This window comes from Protopterus annectens, chromosome 4.part1 (genome assembly GCF_019279795.1).
Source record: "Protopterus annectens isolate FY-2018-M chromosome 4.part1, PAN1.0, whole genome shotgun sequence".
Classification (NCBI taxonomy): Eukaryota; Metazoa; Chordata; order Ceratodontiformes; family Protopteridae; genus Protopterus; species Protopterus annectens.
In genome coordinates this window covers 103,072,939-103,092,806 of record NC_056734.1, presented here as the reverse complement: position 1 = coordinate 103,092,806, position 19,868 = coordinate 103,072,939, and the positions used below count along the sequence as shown (strand labels likewise).

Here is a 19,868-nt window from a genome sequence, read left to right as displayed (position 1 = left end):
ATCTGTGAACCTATGAACCTAAATATTTGTCATGAAAGACCATCTTTTTGGTAGCCATCACTTCAGCTAAGCGAGTCTCTGAGCTCCAAGCTTTGTCAGTTAGACCTCCTTACTTGGTATTTCACAAGGATAGGGTTTCCCTCAGACCAAATCCTTTCTTTATGCCAAAGGTTGCTTCGGTTATTAACCTCAACCCGTCTATTGAGCTGCCTGTATTTTTCCCAGAATTTTCTAATAAGACAGAATTTAAATTCCACCAGCTAGATGTTCATAGACAATTGCATTTCTATTTACATAGAATGAAGGATCTTAGGAAATCAGATCAGCTATTTGTCTCGTTTTCAGACAATAGACTTGGGTCTCCTGTTTCTAAAGTAACCCTATCCAGATGGATTTCTAGTTGTATTTCCTTCAATTATGCCTCAAGTGGTAAGGAATTACCTTTTAAGGTGAAGGCTCATTCTACACGATCAATGTCTACCTCTACGGTATTTCAGGCCAAAATGTCTATGGATAATATTTGTGCTGCGGCTACATGGGCATCTCCTCACACCTTTATCAGTCACTACAAATTGGATTTGATATCCAGAGGCAGGTCTTCCTTTGGTTCCACAATGCTCAGGAGTATTTTCCACTGAGCCACCCAAGGTTCAGGTGCTGGGGACGCTGTCCCACGGGTTAGAATGTAGGCAAGATTGGACCACAAAACATCAAGAAGTTATATACTCACCATAACGTTCGATGTATGTAGTCCATCTCGCCTCACATTCTTACTTACCCTCCCGCCTTCCCCCTCCTGGAGGGCCTAGAGGTTAGTTCTGTTTTCAGTACTCCTTTTGTTGTTGGGCTGATTCTTCCTCTCTGTGTGTTGTGTGTGTGGGGTGTGATTGCCTGAGCTTGCAGCAAACAAGATCTGGGGAAAGGAAGCAGTGCAGTATGGGATACCTCTTAGCCATGAGCAAATTGAACACTTCGAGCTAGAGTATGGCCAAGTCAGAGCCGAGGTTCGGCTCCAAACCCACGGGTAAGAATGTGAGGCGAGATGGATTACATACATTGAACGTTATGGTGAGTACATAGCTTCTTGTTTTGCTTGTTATGTATTATCTGATGAAGGGTATGTTTGCTTGAAAGTGCTTATTGTGCACTTTTATATTTTTATTGTTTTAATAAATACTATACTACACAAGTCTCGGCTTGGTGTTTCCTGCCTTATTTCTATTTTTCCATTTGTTTTTTGCTGGCAGTGAGACTTTGGTGCAGGGAAACAATTTTGTTTGATATGAATGGATGCTTCACAGAGATGTGTCTCTGGACATTGTCCATCAGTGGGGTAGTCCTCAAATAGATTTATTTGCCTCCCCTCTGAACAGACAACTTCCTGTATTTTGTGCCAGAGTCCCAGGATCTCAGGTGTGGAAGGTGGAGGCCCTTTCTTTTTCTTAGAAGGGGATGTTTCTTTATGCTTTCCCTCCCTTCCCCTCATTCCAAAAGTCCTGTTCAAAATTCAACAGGATGCCCCCAAAATCTTGTTGGTGACTTACTTTTGACTGAGACAACATTTGGATGTTCATCATGCTGTACTGCTGCAGTCATCACACTTGGGTTATCCTGTCGTCAGGCGGTCCCGCAGTTGGCCGAATCCCAAAGTCCTGGTCCGGCGTCGGTTGTCATCGCCTCTTCCCTGACGTCAGTGCGACAGGGGTATAAAGGAGACAGCCGACGCCATTTTCTTCAGTCTTTCTTGCCGCGCGGTGCCCGAAGCAGAAGCAGTTCGCAAGTGCCGGTCGGCCAGCTCCTGAAATTTTTCGAATTGAGTTTCAGCCCGAAGTCTTCTCTAAAGCTAAGTACCCCGTTGGGGAAACTTTTCTTGCCTCAGACCGATGTCAGACAAAGTTAATAATTGTATTTCTTGTGGGAAACAAATACCTCATAAGGATTTTCATTCTTATTGTATTCCTTGCCTAGGCCCAGACCACGACGTCTCTGGTTGTCGGTTTTGTGCTAGGTTCAACAAACGTACAGTTAAGCGTCGGGCAGAATTCGCCCAGCATTATTTTGGCAGAAAATTTAACTATAGCATGCTGTCAGAGCAACCGACATCAGCAATGATTAAAAAACGCAAATATAAGGACCGGCAGCCAAGACCACATACCGAGCCCTCAGCAAGGCCTGACGCCGGTTCTCCGGTTTTCAGCGAGGTGCCTTCGCAGCCCCTGACTACCACTGATTCAGAAATTCTGACGGCCTCCCAAACCAAAACAGTTGGGCCTCAGGAACCGGTTCCCCCACACTCCTCGGACGCCAGCCCCGACGGGGATCCGGAAATTTTGGATAGGCCTTCAGTCTCTGAAGGTTTTTTCAAACCAGTTACTATCTCTGCCAAGCCTTATGCTAAACTCAAAGCCCCCTTGAAAGTTAGAAAACCGGGGCCACCCCCCCCCCCCCACAGGCCCCTATGCCTAAAAAACAGATGCTTAAGATGGCTGAGGATTTAATTACCCTTATCAGGGGATCCCAACCCCCACCTGACAAAAGGCCTAGACTGGAGGAAGATTATCCTTCCTCTGACCAAGCATCCATTTCCTCAGGCAACTCTGACGACCAGAATTACTCCTTCCCTCCTTATGAAGACTCAGATGCTGAAGAGTCCATTCCCTCTGTCTCCCCCCCGAAGACTACTCTTTTGGGGAAACTTTATGCACCATGAGGGAACACTTCCACTGGGAAGGCCAAGATTACTCTGATTCCAAGAAAAGACTCTGTGAGTTTCTTCTTCTTCCACAGCATAGACCCCCTGGCAATTCCTCCAGTTTTAGACATTTTGGATGATGTTTTCTCTGAATCCAGTTTAAACCCAGATTCTTTACCTCCAACACCAGCTAAACTAGACACATACTACCGAGTTCCTGATACTCATAAGTTTCTATACAAAAGACCTACTGCAGACCCCGAGACCATTTCCCAGGGTCCCAAAGGGGTTAAGGCCTCTACTGCTAAGAATCCACTTCCTTCTGAAAGAGATTCCAGAGCATTAGAAAGATGGGGAAAGAAAGTGTATACGTCTGCCACTTTGGCCATGAGGGCATTAAACTGCCAGTTCCACATGCTAAAATACCAACAGTATTTGTTTACACAGTTAAAGCAGAAACTGATCCCTCAGACAGATCAACTTGATTTGAAAGAGATGCAGGATTTGCTGCATGCAGCAGAACAGGTGGGAAAGCATACCTTACAGTGTGGTTTTGATTCATTGGAAGCCTCATGTAGAGCAGCTGTCACAGGGTCTGTCATACGTAGGCATGCTTGGCTTAAAGAACAAGCCTTACCAGAACATGTCAAAGCAAAGCTATTGGATGCTCCATTGCAGAAAGATGTGTTATTTGGTGTCAAAGCAGAGGAAGTTTTAAAGAAAATGGAAGAAAAAGCAAAATCTATGCAAACAGTTAAAGATTTTTTACAGGTACAACCTCCTCGTTTCATCAGAAACTGGCCATCAAAAAACTGGTCCTTTCCTGCATCAGACAGACCCCAAAGAGGTAGGTACAGGCGCCCAAGGGGCAGAGGCCAGCCACAAGGTTCTTTCAGGCCTAGACAATGGCATACAACAACTCAAAGAGGTGGAGACGAAAGATCTCAACCCTTCAGGAAACAAACACAATGACTTCCCTCTTCGCCTGCCAAGCAAAATTGCCCTGGCAGCACCTTTAGGAGGAAAACTGGCTCTATTTCCACAAAATTGGCGCATCATTACAAAGGACAAATGGATTCTAAACATTATTACCCGAGGCTACAGGTTTCATTTCCACACTCTACCACGGATGAGAGGCATGCCAAATCTGCCTCCAAACCAATGGGCAGAGGCTCAAACACAAATTTCAGCTCTCATGGATATGAAAGCAATTCAAAAGGTACCTACAAAGGAGCAAGGTCAAGGTTTTTACTCAAGACTGTTTCTAGTCCCAAGAAAGGACAAAGCCTGGAGGCCCATCTTAGACCTCTCAATTCTGAACACATACCTGGAGGTTCCCAAATTCAAAATGCTCACACTACAGCAGCTCCTTCCCATGCTGGGCAAGGAGTCTTGGCTGGTAACGTTGGACCTCAAAGAGGCATACCTGCATGTCCCTATCAGACAAGATTGCAGAAGATACCTCAGATTTTTGGCAGGTACAACACGTTATCAATTCTCTGCGTTGCCCTTTGGCTTATCTACAGCGCCCAGAGTATTTACGAAATGCCTGGCATCAGTAATTGCATATTGCAGACAGCGAGGAATACAAATTTACCCATATCTGGACGACTGCCTGATCCAAGCGGACAGCAAGGACATTCTATTACAGCATCTTGCTTTTGTAACACAGCTGCTCAGTTGCCTAGGGTACACAGTAAACAAAAAGAAGTCAAAACTAATACCCTCACAACAGATAATATTCCTGGGTGCCAGCTTAAATACAATGGCCCAGATGGTTTACCTCATGCCAGACAAACAAAAACAATTGACTCAATACTTCAAAAAGATAGCAACTTTTACCCAGCTCACTGCAAGGAAAATCCTGCAGGCATTGGTGTTCATGGCATCACGCATTCAACTAATCCCATATGCAAAGCTGCATATGAGAAAATTACAATGGTACCTGAAAAGTGTATGGTCTCAACACAGGCACAGCCTCGAAACAAATATACCTATCATTCCCTGCCTTCAAAAAGAGTTCCTATGGTGGGCTCAAGCATGTCAAATAAACAAGGGTCTTCCTTTCGTCTTACCTCCAGCAAACCTAACCATGACAACAGATTCTTCAGACTACGCCTGGGGAGCACACAATGCAGGACAGTGCATACAGGACAAATGGTCTGCAAAGCAAATGCATCTTTACATCAACCAAAAGGCGATGCTAACTGTGCAAAATGCACTGACAGCCTTCAAAGACCTCTTGCATCCAGGACAACTTCTAATAAGGACAGACAACACCACAGTTATGTGGTACATAAACAAACAGGGAGGAACACACTCCTACCCTTTATGCAGACAGGCTATGACCTTATGGAACACAGCATTGACCTACCAAGTACAACTACAAGCACAATTCCTACCAGGAAAGGAAAACATATTGGCAGACGAATTAAGCAGAAATATGGCAGACCCTCACGAGTGGAGACTACACCCACAAGTATTTCCAATGATAACTCAAAGATGGGGACGTCCAGACATAGATCTATTTGCCTCCCCCAACAGTTGCCAATTACCAAAATTCTGCACAAGGACTTATCACTCCCTAGCCTGGAAAGTGGACGCTCTATCATTCAGTTGGACAACACTGACAGTCTATGCCTTCCCTCCACTACCTCTATTGACCAAGGTATTATTGAAGGTCAGATCAGAGAGACCACAAATGATCCTCATTGCTCCTGACTGGCCATGCCAGCACTGGTACCCATTACTAAGGAACTTGACTCACAGCCCTGCATGGATCTTGCCTCAATTCCCACTACTGTTGACTCAGAAAAACTATCAAACCCGTCACAGCCACCTCAGAACTTTAAATTTAGCTGCATGGAGAATTCCTTAAATTATCAATCAACACTTCTCTCAAAGGACGTCCTGAATGTCATTTTGGAGGCCAGGAGGCCCAGCACCAGGAAGACTTACTCAGACAAATGGAAAAGATTTTGTGCATGGCACCAGGCTAAAGGTGAAAATCCCTGGATACCAAACATTCCTCACATACTGCAATACCTAACTGAGATGCTACACAAAGGCCTTTCCTTCTCCTCCATTAAGATCCATGCTTCAGCCATTTCAGCTCAATATAATACGGATCCCCCAATTTTCTCACACCCTTTACTTAGGCAGTTTCTCAGAGGGGCTAAGAATATAAGACCCCCCCAGAAAACCACCAACACCAACTTGGGACCTGAACTTCGTTTTAGAAAAGTTAACACTGCCTCCTTTTGAACCAGCGTTTTCAGCAGAACTACAATACTTGTCTTGGAAGACAGCCTTGTTACTGGCTATTACCTCAGCACGCAGGGTCTCAGAACTACAAGCAGTTATGGCAGTGGAACCTTTCATCATTTTCCATCAGGACAGAGTCTCTTTACGAACTAACCCTACCTTCATGCCCAAGGTAGTATCCAGTGTGGCTTTGAATCAGACCATTCATTTACCCACCTTTTATCCTAACCCACAGAATAAAGGAGAAAGGCTCCTTCACTCTTTCGACATTCACAGACAGCTACGTTACTATTTAGATAAGACAAAGATCTTCAGAAAAACTGACCAACTCTTTGTATCATATGCTGCAGGTTCACAAGGAAAGGCTATTTCAAAACAGTCTCCAAATGGATAGCACATTGTATCCGCTTTTGCTACTCGCACCATGGGAAGGCAGTGCCTGTCAATATTAGATCCCATTCTACCAGGGCTACTGCAACCTCAGCAGCCTTTCTCAGAGGGGTTCCAACCAAAGACATTCTGGAGGTAGCTACTTGGAGTTCAGTGCACACCTTTACCAAGCACTACCACCGTCCATTATACTCAAAAACCAGAGCTGGTTTTGCCACTGCAGTTCTGCAGGGCATCCTAGCATCACCTAACCCAGTTTAGTACCACCCACCCTTCCATAGCTTTGGGATTCTACCCAAGTGTGATGACTGCAGCAGTATAGCACGATGAACATAGTACAGTTTTGTACCTACCATAAATGTAGATGTTCGAGTGGTTATACTGCTGCAGTCCAGGTTACCCTCCCTCCATCCCCTCTACATACCAGGGTGTTAGTTACAACTCCATGTACATCAATCAATTGGATGCATGTCTATATGGTGTATTTGCTAACAGCTAGTACTATTGTTTATCTACTAAGGTATTGTGGCATAGCTGTTGTATTGCCTTCCTAGTTGGGGGCACCTGACATCTGGGGCAAGAAAAACTGAAGAAAATGGCGTCGGCTGTCTCCTTTATACCCCTGTCGCACTGACGTCAGGGAAGAGGCGACGACAACCGACGCCGGACCAGGACTTTGGGATTCGGCCAACTGCGGGACCGCCTGATGACAGGATAACCCAAGTGTGATGACTGCAGCAGTATAACCACTCGAACATCTACATTTATGGTAGGTACAAAACTGTACTTTCCCCCTTCTTCTGCATTTAGCCAAGGGCAGTCATCACAAATGATCTCACAGGCTGGACCTACTGACACAAGACAAGGGATCTCTCATCCATGCCCACCTGTCCACCTTTAACTGACTCTGTGAGTCGTAGGATTTTGATTCCACATAGACACCTTTTTTTTCTGATGATGTGCTTAGGGTCCTGCAGGAGGCCAGGAAACTCAATACTAGGAAATCCTACTTATCAAATGGACGAGGTTTTCTGTTTGGTGTCTTTCTCGTAACATGGCTCCACTTTCTGTAGATGTTCCTTTGGTTTTCTTTTATCTGTGTGAATTGCTCAATACTGGGTTGGCTTATTCTTCTGTTAAGACCCACTTCTCAGCTATCTCAGCTTGTCTGCCTTTATCTCCTCCTGTAGCTGCTAAATTTGAAGTTAAACAATTCCTTAAAGGCTTCCTTCATATTAGGCCACCTAGGAAGCCTGTTCTTCCTCCCTGGGATCTTCATTTCATTTTGGAGAAATTGACTGTGGCTACTTTTGAGCCTGCGTCTTCAGCTTCCTTGCAACATTTTCAAAAGTACCACCAAGGATCGAAGCCCAGCTGCTGAAGTGCCAAAACACAACTTTAATAAAAACACATAGATCTCACATTAACGTCACCTACACAATACGTTTTAGTTTCAAATTACTTCTTCAGATGCAGCCTGACTGTTAAAACCTTTACATTTATACATCCCCTACCCTATAAAATTAATTAACCAGTGAAATTGTAAAAGCCATTAATTAATACAAAATGTGAAAAGCAGTATGGTTGACTGTGTTAAGTACAATTTAAGATAACCATTTTAAAAGACCATAAACGTAAATGCAGCTGACATTTTAAAACAACACTGTCACTATCCACAAAAACATTGTCACCCAGGGAGTAAACGCCCCGTACACCAAACACAATCCAGTAACCAGTAAAACAATTATACTAAGGTGTCGGGACGAACAAAAGGCTGCAAATATGTAAACGCATCCAAGTAAAACCAATATCTTCCACAATATATTAGTTTATTCAGAAAACTGGAACAGTGGTAAGTTCTTTCACCCTGATAGGGCTTCCTCAGACCATATACAAAAGTACACAGCCATTCACAATTATAAAGAGAAAAAGGCGCCAAATTAAAAATAATCCATTCCACTAATTAAAGTGACAGCTTCCTATAAAACAAGCTATTTAACACTGGTATATTAATACATACATAAAATTATATGTAAAAATGTATTTAAACTATATATTCATGTACATATTTTTAAAAACATCATCTGTATCTAAAAACAGTATTAAAATATTATGACAATTGTGTATGTGGGATGCTGACTCCTATGCCTAGCCCCCCCAAAGGACAATCCACAAAGTCCGCCATTACAATACATATCTACAAGTTGCATATACAGAAGACTGATTCCTATATCTGACCCCCAACAAACAATCACAATACCTAAAAGTACTATTGCAGAATAAAACAATATCATATAATACTACTATCTAAGCCCTCTCGATTTAAGGAAGGGCTTCAGTGGTATCTTATCATTTAAACCTGGGAGGGTATCAGCCCTCAACCTAATGATCCACTTCGCTTCTTGTGTCTCAGTTCTATTCCTTATGTCCCCTCCTCTATAATGGGAGGAAACTACTTCCATGACTCTGAAACTAAACTCATATGTATCATCAGTACAACTGACATGTTTAGATAGGACGTTAACAGTGGATCTGGTCCTGATTTGATAAAGATGTTCCCTGATTCTGTCCCTGAGCCTCCTGTCCATCTTACTAACGTAGAATGCCTTGCATTCTGAACAGGATGCGAGGTATACCACATGTTCTGACATGCAGCTGGCAGTGACATTAAATTCATCCATCATACCTCTTTTGGGGTGTATAAAGAATGTACTGGAATCAATGTATCTACAGAAATTACATTGGTTACAGGGTAGAGTCCCTATCTGCTCATGGTTGCCACTCCTATGCCTGAGACGACATAGTAACATCTTTAAATTGGGTTTCTTCTTTTACACAAACTGCGGGACCTCCCCTATTACCTCTTTAATGTCAGGCTCCACTGTCAACACCTCCCAATGCATTCTAATCACATCCTTAATGTTCCCCACATCCTGGGTATAAAACAGAGGGGGGGACTCTGATCTTAATACCTTGATCGGGTGCAGCTAGAGTCCCTTGCTGACCACTCTCTGCCTCAGCTCCCACTAAGTCTGAAAAATATGGGCTAGCTCTACCTACTCTTAAAGCTGAAAGGCCAGACATACCTTTCACTATGTCATCCTCCTTATAAGCTCTTTCCCTGAATCTATTATATAGATCATTAAGTGCGATGCCAAATCCTTCATCTGAAGGATTATACGGTGAGGCCCTCATAACTTGACCCTTTACAATATTCCTAAACATATATCCTGGATACATACTGTGTCTATGTAGAAGAGCATTCCGATGGCAAGCTTTCCTATAAACTCCTGTATTCAAGAGACCATTCGCTAGCCTTTCTACATAGACATCTAGGAACGATATGCATTTATCAGAAAATTCATGACTACATTTTAAATAGAGGGAGAGCCCATTAACATCTGTAAAAGAGGACATTAAGGGAAAACAAAACTAATTTAAACAGATATTCTGTCTCCCATGCAGCCATAAACAGGTTGTCGTAGCTATTAGCACAAGAAGTGCCCATAGCCACCCCATCCTTCTGCAAGTAACTCTGTGAATCAAAACAGAAGATGTTGTTTTCTAATACCACCTCCAAAAACAAAACCAAAAGGTCCATTCCGGAGCTCCTAAATTCAGTATGGCATTTCAAATAGTCATGGACCCTCTCGACACGTTCCTCATTCGGGATCACAGTAAACAATGAATGGACATCCAATGTGACCATCATAAAAGGGGAGTGAGTAGGTACTATTCTCATGCACTCATATAGAGCCAATAGAAATTTAGTGTTTTTTAATATATAAGGGTTTGCATCCACAACTGGACGCAGGAACCTCGCAACTTATATAGAGAAGGGTTCAGTGGACCACCCCCTACCTGCAACAATAGGCCTCATAGGGGGAGCACGCTCATCCTTATGGATCTTAGGTAGGCCTTGGATTACAGGTATGAGGGGGTCACTAACAAACAAATACTCAAATAATTCTTCAGTGATGACATGGCTCTTAAGGAGGTCATCCAACATCCCATATAGCCTATATATATATATATATATATATATATATATATATATATATATATATATATATATATATGAGTCCTAATTGTATCCTGTTCAATAATACAATAAAACTGTTCATCCCCTAACATCCTTGTCATGGTCTGGTCATAAAACTCAGAGTCCATCACTACCAGGCTGCCCCCCTTATCGGCTGGTCTGATAGTGATTGAATGATCATTTCTTAACCCTGTTGGAACTCTCCTCTGGTCAAAGGTTAAATTCCCTTTGGTCCTGTACCTTTTATACTTAATATCCATTTCATGTAAATCATTCTCTACTAACTTACTAAAGGCGGCCACTAGAGATGGAACCCCTGAATGTAAGCACTGGGTTTTTTGAACCGCTCAAGATTGGGCACATTACAACTATTGCTAAACTCTAATTTAAGACATAAATTCCTTACAAATAACTTAAAATCCACTATAGTGTCTGTAAGATTGCTGGTACTAGTTGGAGCAAATGTCGACCCTTCATCTGGGGGCAAACTACGAGATGAAATGTTGTAGATTAGTGAGCCAAAGTCCTCTCCCACATTTTCTTGAGATTTTGATTGGTTTGAAATTCTGCTGACAGTTTCCTTTTCTGCCTGCCTCTGCTCATCGATCTTGTTCTCCCCCCTCTCTGGGCACAGCAGAGATGGGGAAAGGGCGCTGGGTAACATCACCTTCAGTCCCAATAGACTCACCAATATGTGGGTCAACTACATTACTGATTGTTTTCCTCCTCACTACCAGTTCTGCGGATTGTCCACTTAAATTAACATTCACATTTCTATCAGTCCCTATATTCACAATGCTATCTCATACTGTATTCACACCTCCATCTACACCCGATTCTCTCACATTCATCCTACTGTCACTGGGGATGTCCATCATGGATGCATCTGCAGTCATAACAAATGGGTTGTCCTGTCGTCAGGCAGCCCTTCGGTCGGCCGGATTCCAAAGTCTGGGTCCGGCTTCGGCTGATGTCGCACTTCACCCGACGTCATCTCTGCTGGTCTTCGGGTATAAAGGCATCAGCCAACGCCATTTTCCTCAGTCTTTCTTGCCGCGTGGCGCCCGAAGCAGAAGCTGTTCGCAAGTGCCAGTCGGTCAGATCCAGAGATTACTACTACCGAATACTACTTCAAAGACTTCTAAAAGCTAAGTACCCGTTGGGGACTCTTTCTTGCCTCAGCCGATGTCAGAAAAAGTCAATAACTGTTTAACTTGTGGGAAACAAATACCTCATAAAGATTTCCACTCTTACTGTTTGCCTTGCTTAGGCCCAGACCACGACGTAGCAGCCTGTTCGGCCTGTGCTTCCTTCAACCGACGAACGCTTAGGCATCGGTCGGAGTTTGCTGAACAGTTTTTCGGCTCAGATTTTGCGTACATTATGCCGTCGGATCCTCCGACTACCCAAATTGTTAAAAAAACGCAAAGAAAAAGACCGACACTCGCGGTCCGCGGTTTCGGCCGAAACCACGGTTAAGCAAGCCGTGAGTGTCTCGGTTTCGGCCGAAACTGAGAAAACTGGTCAAATTTCAGCCGAATCCATGACTACTACTGAGGCTCCTGCTACCTTACCTGAATCGGCCTCAGAAATTTTGCCTACAACTGTGGTTCCTAGTGATTTATCAGACACCATCCCTTTGGATGTCTCTACCCCAGCACGTGGTGCTGCTAGGCCTCCTGCAGCCATGTCTATTAAGGCCTTTGCCAGGGCTAAAGCAGCCAAATCTGCTAAATCAGTGCCTGTTAAACCCCCCTCTCACAGGCCCACTTCTAGTTCACAAATGCTTACTCTGGCAGAAGATTTAATATCCTTAATTAGGGGATCCCAATCTCACCCAGACAGGGCCTCTCAGCCCCCAGAAAAGAGACCTAGAGCAGAGCCGGCCGAGCCAGTGTCCTCTGACGATTCTGCGGATGACTCAGACATTACAGACCAGCCAGAGGCTCCTTTTTCCACTTATGAAGATTCCGATGCTGAAGAATCCATTCCAGCTGCCTCTCCACCAGAGGAATTTTCCTTTGGGGAAACCTTACATGCCATGAGAGAACAATTCCAATGGCAGGGACAAGATTTCTCAGATTCAAGAAAAAGGCTTTGGACTTTTCTGCACTTGCCACAACATAGGCCCTTAGCTATACCTCCTGTTCTGCCTGTTGTGGACGATGCATTTAATGATGTCTGCACTGCACCTGATTCTTTACCTCCAGCCCCTGCCAAACCAGATAGATTTTACAGGGTGCCAGACACTCATCACCACCTATACAAGGCCCCACTTGCAGACCCCAAAACTATATCCCAGGGGCCTAAGGCAGTAGCCTCGACCACAGCAAAAAAACCTATTCCCTCTGAAAGGGAATCCAGATCCTTAGAGAGATGGGGGAAAAAAGTTTACACCTCTGCTACTCTCTCAGCTAGAGCTTTAAACTGTCAGTTTCACATGATCCAATACCAAGAGTTTATGCTTGATCAGTTAACTAAAAAACTGTCCTCTGATGAATCTTTAGATAAGAAATATGTATTAGAAATGGTGAATAACATCCAACAGGTTAGTAACCATTCCTTAAAATGTGGCTATGATGCACTGGAGGCTTCATTTAGATCAGCCATGACTGGCACAGTGATAAGAAGGCATGCATGGTTGAAAGAACAGGTCTTACCGGATCATGTTAAAGCAAAGCTATTAGATGCTCCTATGGATAAGGCCAGTCTATTTGGGGAACCTGCCCAGCAGGTAATGAAGAAAATGGAAGAAAAGGCAAAATCTGTACAAACAGTTAAAGATTTCTTACAGGTTCAGCCCCCAAGGTTTAGCAGGAACTGGCCTGCCAAAAATTGGTCCTTTCCTGACTCCACAAAACCCCAAAGGGGCAGGAATAGACGCTCTAGGGGCAGAAATCAATCCAGAGGAGGTGCCTACAGAGGACGACAGTGGCAGGGCAATAACAGAGGCACAGACACAACCACTGCCACTGCAACAGGACAATCACAGTGACTTGGCTCTGACTCCGCCTACCAGGGAGCAAATAGCAGCACCATTAGGCGGAAAGTTAGCCTTATTTTCGAAAAATTGGCACTATATCACAAAAGACAAGTGGATTTTGCAAACCATAGACCAAGGCTACCGGTTCCACTTCCACACCTTACCAGTAAAAAGAGGAATGCCAAACCTGCCTCCAAATCAAAAAATAGAAGCCCTGCAGCAGATAGCGGAATTAACAAAGATGAGAGCTGTGGAAAGAGTACCAATAACAGAACAGGGCAAAGGATTCTACTCCAGACTCTTCCTAGTGCCAAGAAAAGAGAAAAGCTGGAGACCTATTCTCGACCTGTCCATCTTAAACACATACATCATTGTCCCAAAATTCAAAATGCTGACCCTGCAGCAACTTCTTCCCATGCTGGGCAAGGAGTGTTGGCTGGTAACTCTAGATCTCAAGGAGGCATACCTGCACGTCCCCATTCGACCAAATTGCAGAAGATACCTCAGATTTCTTGCAGGATCAGAGCATTATCAATTCTCAGCATTGCCCTTTGGCTTATCTACTGCCCAGAGTATTCACAAAATGCCTGGCATCAGTAATCGCTCACTGCAGACTACAGGAATCCAAATTTATCCATACCTGGACGACTGCCTGTTACAAGCGGACAACAAAAGCAAGCTGACAACAGATTTACAAAGGGTCATTTACTTGCTACAAGCCCTGGGATACACAGTCAATTTACAAAAGTCAAGGCTGATACCATCCCAAACAAGAACATTCTTGGGCACGGAATTGGACACAGTAAAACAAATGGCATTCCTAACTGCAGAAAAACAAAAGAGCTCCCTCTTTACTTCTTGGCATTAACAAAGCAGAACAAACTAACAGCAAGAAAAGTTCTGCAGGCCTTGGGCTTCATGGCATCATGCATAATCTTGGTCCCACATGCCAGACTGCATATGAGAAAGCTACAGTGGTACCTAAAGAATTTATGGTCTCAACACAGGCACAGCTTAGAAACAGAAATACCACTAATCCCATGCCTAAAACAGGAGTTCCTATGGTGGGCTCAAGCATGCCAGTCAAACCCAGGCTTACCCTTCCACAACTTTCGAGCAAACCAAACCATCGCAACGGACGCCTCAGACCTAGGATGGGGGCGCACATGCTGGACAAATGCGTACAAGGACTGTGGACTCAGGACCAGCTGCACCTACACATAAACCAAAAAGAAATGCTGGCAGTAAAACTGGCAATTCAAAAATTCAGACCATTCCTCAAAGAAGGCCATTTGATGATAAGGACAGACAACACCACAGTCATGTGGTACATCAACAAACAGGGAGGCACTCATTCATACCCCCTATGCAGAATGACTTTGGACCTTTGGAATCTGGCTCTCAGCTACAACATCCAGTTACAGGCAATATTTGTACCGGGAAAAGAGAACACCCTAGCAGACATTTTAAGCAGAACCACCTCGGATGCTCACGAATGGATGCTACACCCGGACATCTTCAAGGCCATCACAAAGAAATGGGGAATGCCACAAATAGATCTATTCGCTTCCCCACTCAATCACCAGCTCAAAAAATTCTGCACAAGGACATTCCACCCACTTGCATGGAAGGTGGACTCTCTATCCTTCAGCTGGAAAGGCCTGACAGCATATGCATTTCCACCTCTTCCCTTGATGCACAAGGTACTACTGAAAATCAAAGAGGAACGTCCAAGGATAATTCTGATAGCTCCGAACTGGCCAAGACAACACTGGTACCCATTGCTGAGGAGCATGTCTCGGGAGAAAATGTGGTCAATACCCTGATGCCTTTGATGTTAACTCAGAACAACTACAACATCATGCATCCAAACCTAAAAACCTTGCAACTGACTGCCTGGAACATCACATAGCATCAACTAACCCAGACCTTTCCCAAAGGGTTAAAGACATTATCCTTGAAGCCCGCAGACCTTCAACAAGAAGGAACTATGCAGGAAAATGGAAAAGGTTTGTCATTTGGAGTACTGAAAGAGGAAAAGATGTGTCGAACATAGATATTGCTAACATTCTGGAGTACTTGGCAGAGCTTCTACATACAGGCCTGTCCTATTCCTCCATCAAGATACATGCATCAGCTATTTCAGCAGAATACAGCTTTGATCCTCCTTTCTTTTCACATCCTCTACTCAGGCAGTTCCTCAGAGGGATCAAGAATGTAAAACCTCCTAGGAAACCACCATTACCAGCATGGGACTTGAACTTTGTGCTAGAAAAGTTGACACTCCCTCCGTTTGAACCAGCAGCAACAGCAGATCTACAACACCTGTCATGGAAAACTGCTTTCCTACTGGCTATTACCTCAGCAAGGAGGGTTTCGGAACTACAGGCCTTAATGGCAGTGCAACCCTTCCTAATCTTCCATCAAGATAGGGTGTCCATGAGAACTAATCCTACATTTATGCCTAAGGTGGTATCCAGAGTGTCTTTAAACCAGGCAATCCACCTACCTACCTTCTTTCCCAATCCACAAAACAGAGGTGAAAGAATGCTGCATACCTTGGATGTACATAGACAGTTACGCTACTACCTGGACAGAACCAAAAGTAACAGAAAAACTGACCAGCTTTTTGTAGCCTATGCAACAGGAAGGGAAGGAAAAGCAATTTCCAAACAGACAATCTCCAAATGGATAGGAAATTGCATAAGATTCTGTTACTCCTACCATGGAAAACCAATTCCACAGAACATAAGACCTCATTCTACAAGGGCTACAGCCACTACCACAGCTTTCTTACGAGGAGTGGCAACCAAGGACATTATTGAGGCGGCTACTTGGACCTCCGTGCATACATTTGCCAAGCATTATAATTTACCTCTATATTCTAGATCCCGAGCAGGGTTTGCCACTGCTGTACTGCAAGGGATCCTAACTACACCATAATTTTTATTCCTCCACCCCTAGTTTGGCTATGGTATTCTACCCATTTGTTATGACTGCAGATGCATCCATGAAGGACATAGTACAGTTTTGTACCTACCATAAATGTAGATGTCCGAACTGGATAGCATCTGCAGTCAGGATTACCCTCCCTCCTTCCCCTCTGTGGTACTCCTAGGGTATTTACCCTCCTAATAGCTAGCTGGGGGGGGGGGAGTCTCTTATGGTGTATTTGTTTGTATATATGTACATACATGCTTATTTTTGTGTTTGCCTTCTACCTTTTTGGAAACATTGGCATTTATCCAAAATTTAGCCTTCCAAGAGGGCAACTGGCATCTGGGGCAAGAAACACTGAGGAAAATGGCGTCGGCTGATGCCTTTATACCCGAAGACCAGCAGAGATGACGTCGGGTGAAGTGCGACATCAGCCGAGGCCGGACCCAGACTTTGGAATCCGGCCGACCGAAGGGCTGCCTGACGACAGGACAACCCATTTGTTATGACTGCAGATGCTATCCAGTTCGGACATCTACATTTATGGTAGGTACAAAACTGTACTTTCTTAACACTGGAAGGCCCCTTACTACTATTTACAGTTTCAGTATAAACATTTCTTTGAGAGTTGTGTGCTTCTCCCACACCTGCAATATCAGAATCTATTAAAATTCTAGGCACAGTTTGTCTATTAACATCATCACTATTATTACGATTATGAAAGTCCATTCTGGGTGATGTGAAGACATGGCCCAGCTGAAAATCTTCAATATCCCTCCTCAGTTTGTTCTGTTTCTGGACAAGCAGTCGCTTCTCAAATAACAACACATTGTCCAGTAACATTTCAACTGCCCTCTGTTGATTTGTAATGTCTCTACATAGGCTTTCCTCCTCTGGCATAAAAAACTCATTGAGTAAACTCATGTATTTGAGGCTTACCTCTATGTTCAATTGCTGCCATTTAAACAGTAAATCTGGAAACAATGTCCCGGTTGTCGGCATCTTCAATACTCTTAGACCCCACGGTATTATCCTCCGATGCATGCAGACTTCAAAGTGCTGCCTTTGGGTTTGTAGCCTCTTCAATTTCAGCAAATCTGCTTTCAACTTGTCCACTGCTGACCACAGCTTCACTTGATCAAAAGGCTGCACGGACGCATCACTGACATCATTGGCTGCCTCATAAAACATCAGGGGATTGACAGTCCCAGCTATACAGCTCAAAAAACGATCCTATATACCTATATACTATACCTTTTCCTAAAAAAGAGAAATAATAATGTACATTTTTAAAATTTCCTTAAGTTAACATTAAAATCTATACTTTAAAACTTTAATAGTGTACTTAAAAAGCATGGAAAAATGTCCTTTCATTGAATTGCAACCTTAAAAATACAACTAAAACAATAAGTGAGAAGGCCACTGAAAAACCAATCAGTAAAAAACAAAATGAAAATTCCAGCAAAGCTAGAACTTCCAGTAAGTGACCTCCCATACCTCTTGTATCAGAGGTACATGGGATATATGCAAATGACCCTTATGAACAATCAGGTGTTTCAGCTAATTGTCGATTCCGAATGCTCATGCCTTGTTTCATCGTTTTAATGGACAATTTCAGGCCAATAAAGCCAAACCCCACTAGCTGTGGATATGCATGTTTCAGCCTTGTTATGACCTCATCAACACAGCACACAACATATGCTTTTTTTACCTAACATTTAAGTAAAAATTTAAATATGCATATGTTATAAAAATATACATTTGCTATTAAAAGTCTGTCTGCTGTTAGAAATCTGTTCAGGGGCTGAAATACATATTGCAAAGACTTATCGAATAAGTATTGCCTTAGGGAAACATTGTTAAAGCTTCACTGCCCTTAATTTGAGCACAGGGGCTATTGAGATGGATGGAAGGGGTGGTCTATGGGAAGAGACAATAGAATACAGGGAGCTTTGATGGCAGATCACCCTCCAAGCAAGCAAATTTCCTGGACTAAACGATTACATCTCAATAGCCCCTGTGCTCAAGTTAAGGGCAGCGAAGCTTTAATAATGTTTCCGAAAGGGAATACTTATTTGATAAGTCTTTGCAATATGTATGTCATCCCGGAACAGATTTCTAATAGCAAACAGACTTTTAACAGCAAATTTATATTTTTTATAACACACACACACACATATATATATATATATATATATATATATATATATATATATATATATTTATATATATACTTGTTAGTTAACAAAGCATATGTTGTGTATGTATTTATTGTATTTTAAGGTTGCAATTCAATGAAAGGACACTAGAGGGAGTTTTGTTAATTTTTCCATGCTTTTTAAGTACACTTTTAAAGGTTTAAAGTATAGATTTCAATTTTAACTTAAGGAAATTTTAACAATGTACATTATTATTTATCTTTTTTAGCAAAAGGTATAGTGACAGTGTTGTTTTAAAATGTCAGCTGTATTTACATTTATGGTCTTTTGAAATGGTTATCTTAAATTGTATTTAACATAGTCAACCATACTACTTTTCACATTTTGTATTAATTAATGGCTTTTACAATTTCATTGGTTAATTAACTAATTTTATAGGGTAGGGGATGTATAAATGTAAAGGTTTTAGCAGTCAGGCCACATCTGAAGAAGTAATTTGAAACAAAAACATATTGTGTAGGAGACCTTAACGTGAGATCTGTATGTGTTTTCAGTAAAGTTGTGTTTTGGCACTTCAGCAGTTGGGTTTCAATCCTTGGTGGTACCTTTGAATGTGTTCTGAGTTTAATATAGTGCCTTGGTGAACTTTTTACTGTGTTCCTTGCAACATTACTTTTGGAAGACTATTTTTTGGTTAGACCTTACTTTTGCCAGACAAGTGTCTAAGCTTCAAGCCTTTATGGCTTGTCCTCCTTTTGTGGTGTTTCATAAGGACAGGGTCTCCTTGCATAGTAATCCTTCTTTTATGCCCAAGTTGGTGAATGAGTTGTCCCTTAATCAGCCTATTCATTTGCCCACTTTTTTCCCTTCTCCATAATCTGCTAGTGAGAAGGTCCTGCACACAATCGATGTGTGTAGACACCTTAGATTTTATCTGGATAAGAATGAGACTATTAGGAAATCTTATCAGCTCTTTGTTTTCTTTCATCCCATGTTCTTGGGATTAGCTGTATCCAACAGGCTATTTCTTCTTGGATCTCAAAAGCTTTCTTTTTCTTATTCTTTTTACGGTAAGAGCCTTCCTTATTCTGTAAAGGCTCATTCTATTAGAGTTGTGGATTCTTCTAGTGCTTTTTTTCAAGGGTTTGAATATTAACTGTATTGTTGAGGCAGCTACATGGACTTCTGTACATACTTTTACCAAGCAGTACAAGTTGGATGGAATTTCCAGAGCTAGAGATGGTTTTGCTAGGTCCATCCTTCATGGCTTCCTAAAGAGCTCTGCTGGTCCTTCCTTCTCCCAAGTTTCTTCCTGAGATTTGGCACTCTCCCTAATGTTATGAATACCACAACAGTGAAATAGAAGGACATAGTATAGTTGTGGAAAATCTTACCATCACT

The 19,868-nt window shown here is 42.8% G+C and overlaps 1 protein-coding gene across 3 annotated transcripts in view; it reads left to right on the top strand.

Annotated features, from left to right (window-relative positions):
• Window positions 1-19,868, top strand: part of YEATS2 (YEATS domain containing 2) — a 1,703,429-nt gene that overhangs the window by 1,578,644 nt on the left and 104,917 nt on the right. The window lies entirely within an intron of this gene.